Source organism: Esox lucius, chromosome 18 (genome assembly GCF_011004845.1).
Source record: "Esox lucius isolate fEsoLuc1 chromosome 18, fEsoLuc1.pri, whole genome shotgun sequence".
Classification (NCBI taxonomy): Eukaryota; Metazoa; Chordata; class Actinopteri; order Esociformes; family Esocidae; genus Esox; species Esox lucius.
Window position 1 is genome coordinate 25945710 of NC_047586.1, and position 3819 is coordinate 25949528.

The 3819-nt window shown below is 41.2% G+C and overlaps 1 long non-coding RNA gene across 1 annotated transcript; it reads right to left on the reverse strand.

The window, feature by feature from the left end:
- Positions 1–260: 260 nt before the first annotated feature.
- Positions 261–2804, reverse strand: LOC109616845. Its single transcript, XR_002198127.2, has 3 exons — positions 2613–2804; positions 644–745; positions 261–572 (listed from the first exon to the last, which is right to left on the reverse strand). It is a non-coding gene; the product is annotated as an uncharacterized LOC109616845 (long non-coding RNA).
- Positions 2805–3819: the final 1015 nt, after the last annotated feature.

The following is a 3819-nucleotide window of genomic DNA, read 5'->3' on the forward strand; positions in this document are numbered from 1 at the left end:
TCTTGTTCACCGGGGTAAACTCCAACACATGGCGGCAGAGCTGGGGAGCTATAAGCAAACCCACACCAGCCCGCTGCCTCTCACCATGGGCAACTCCAGAGTGGTGAAGAGTCCATCCTCTCTCAAGGAGTGTGGTTCCAGAGCCCAAGCCGTGCGTAGAGGTGATCCCGACTACCTCTAGTCGGAACCTCTCAACCTCACGCACGATCTCAGGCTCCTTCCCCGCCAGCGAGGTGACGTTCCACGTCCCTAGAGCTAGTTTCCGTGTCCAGGGATCGGGTTGTCTAGGCCCCCGCTTCGACTGCCGCCCGATCCTCTATGCACCGGCCCCCTTATGGTCCCACCCTTCCAAAGTGCTTTGTTCCCTGGTCCAGCATTGCCGTGAAGGCTTGTCTAGACAACCCTGGAGCAGTTGTCTTCATTGCCTCAAACGAAACAGGTCTTGATGGAACAAAGTCTGTGCTTGCATGGTGGCTGGCCAGTACCCACTCTTTACAAAGTCATTGACTTCGGAGCCCAATGGTTATTGCAAAGATTGCATGTCAGCACAGGAACATTCAGATCATACCGGCCTGAGAGAAGATAAAATACATAAAAGAAACTCCAATATTGTCTAGTATCAATAAATCGAATGCATTCCTACCATTTATGCAAACTAGTATGATCGACCTCCCAGCAGAGACTGCAACATCAACAGGGTCACAGGAGCATATCCTTGGAGGAAAGGAAGTTGGCAGGAAACACACTACAGGGACAAATCAGAATCAGGATGTCACTTAGGAAAATCTTGGCATTGTATGTACTTTTATTACAAAATACAAGACTATGATGACATATGTTAGAAAATGAAATTTGGCAATCAATTGAGACACCAACCCTGTTCACAGATGCTGTATTTGCCTTCATTGAGGGTGATAGACTCGCCTGGAGCAATGGACTTGTAATATCCATTTAGAATGGTTTGCCTGTTGTGCAGTGCTTGCTGCTTATGCACCGAACGATCACATTCAGCACAGAACCAGTCTAAAGGCATACCCTACAACAGATGACAGCTTCTCTTGAGCCACAGTGGTTACATGTCATCTTACTGACATTCTCGGCAGCCAACAAGTGTTCCAGGTTCTGTGGCCTTGCTTGTTGCCAACATCGTTGGACTCCCTTCTGTCTTTTACTCATGGCATACAATCATGGCATATCTATTTTCGGAGCTATTGAAAGGAAGAAGTACCGTCAAATTTGGAAACTTCTTATTTAGAAAAAATAAAGGGTGTACATGTTCCCCACTCTCCCCTGATCAAGAATGTGTACTTTTTATAATCATGTCATATCTTTTGTTGGAGCTATTGAAATTAAGTTCAGTCACATTTTGAAACTTCAGATTTTGAAAAAATAAAAGGTTTGCATTGTTACTCGCCTTCCCCTGATCAATAATATATACTTTTCATAGTTATTGTATACTTTTTATACATTCAATTACTTTAATTCAATCTGGAGTATATTTTCATTAATTCATGAAAATTTAGTCCAGATTGAATTAAAGCCATTGATTGTGTTGGTAAAGTAGAGAATCAATAGCTGTGGGAGTTTAGGAAAATGTAGGTACTATATATTTTGATTGACAAAGGGACACAGATTTCACCTGTGCCTGGCAGAAATGGTGTCACCGTCTTTAATGAAAGAAAATATACTCCATATTGAATTAAAGTAATTGAATGTGTTGGTAAAGTAGAAAATCAATAACAGTGGGAGTTTAGGAAAATGTAGGTACTATATATTTTCATTGACAGGGGGACAACGATTGACTGTCGGAAATGGTGTCCCACTCTTGAATTAATAAATATATATTCTTGAATACAAAACATATGTAACATTGTTGGTGAAAGATATTTTTTGGACAATCCAGGTTGAGTTACAATGGGGGGATTCCTCCAGTGACTGACTAGAATGATGACCACTTTATTTTAGAAGATACTAATGTATATTAATTTGTTGCATTCACTCAATGTATCCTCAATGGGAGCTGATGAAGATTTAGTCTAAACTGGATTAGAGGCGTAAAGACGTTATTCCATATCTTATATTATGAAATGTATGCAAAAATATATATAAACACATTTTACTCTGTCCATATTTGCGGCACCGAAGTATCAAAACTGGTATTTTACCTTGAGGTGTACATGCTAAGCATACTGCATAAAACAATTCATGGTCACCGTCCAAAAGGATGACTTGTTGCAACCAACACATTGAAAATGTACATCATTGCTGACATTTTAATGTTGAAATACATCATTTAGGTGTTGAAATACATTTAATCAAAGTTACAGAGGTACAGTATTCTTGCTCCTGCAAAAAACACCACGAACACAACGTTTATATCAATAAATTTTTTATCCAAATTTTTAAGCGGTCAATTGCAACAATTGCGACAATTGTGTTTGACATACAATGTATTCAGATAATATATTTAAAAATGTCCGTACGTGTGGCTTGTAAATATAGAGAACAGTGAAACAAATTGAATTAGCTGGCTAACGTTAGATCACCAGTTGCTTTGACTGGCTGTGCTAGCTAATGCTAACATGACATTTGTCATTGAAACAATTACTTACAAGTATGTTAACCAACAGAATATATTTCCTTTTTGCGGCTGCTGTAAAAAAGGTTATCCATGTACCGCAAATACCACAAGTGCACGAGATATCACACGCTCCCGTTGACCAGAAAGGAATTTTAGAAAGCGGCGCATGCGCACTTTCGACATGCACAATGAATTCGCATGGTCACTGAATTCTTCGTAACACCAGGTCGTGGTGGTACAGCCGGTTGTCTTGCAAACGGAAGATCTGTTAAAAGAAATAGTAGCCTAAAGAATGTGCCCAAGAAAGTATATAACATTTCAGAAATTTATAGAAGATCAATGACTCTTGGAAAGACCTTGTGTTAAAAGGATTGTTCCATTTTAGAGGAATGCATTTTTCGTTTAGTGCTGCACAGCAATAGCCTATAACTTTGATTTTGAGTAGGCCTATTGGCTGTTCTTTTCGATTTGTGGTGAATAAGTGTACTCATTTTATGTTCTATTAATTTTTATTCAGTGAGAATTTTAAATAAAATTAATCTCTGAAATATATTGTCAATTTTGTCAAATTACAAAATGTAAGCCAACGTGTGATAACGCAATAGCTCATTCAAAACCGCAAAGATCCTCTAGGTCGTAAAAGTGAGAATCTTTAAATAAATCGGCATATTATAGTATGTAATGTTATGCAATGTTGAATGTGTTAATAGTTTTTGGATCAGATACAGGCTGTAGGGTTTTGATGCTTGATACACCCGTAGCCTATAAGCCTATGTTGCAGGGAACAGTTTGCAGCAGGGGCTAGCTCAATTTGCGGCATCGGCAGCTCACAGTGGCATTTCCAGTGGCAGGTTGAGATGCAGGCGGTTCGAATGTTATCATTGGATTGAATGGGCGTTATCAGTGGTTATCAGCCTCATAGATATGGATCAGAAGGGGCCTGCTAGCCTACTGGTAGGCTCAGAAGGCTGTTATCATCCATTCGCACGGTTCATTTCCATCCATCCATCCATCTTCTTCCGCTTCATCCGGGGCCGGGTCGCGGGGGCAGCAGTCTAAGCAGGGATGCCCAGACTTCCCTCTCCCCAGACACTTCCTCTAGCTCTTCCGGGGGGACACCGAGGCGTTCCCAGGCCAGCTGGGAGACATAGTCCCTCCAGCGTGTCCTAGGTCTTCAACCACCTCAGCTGACCCCTCTCGATGTGGAGGAGCAGCGGCTCTACTCTGAGCTCCTCCCG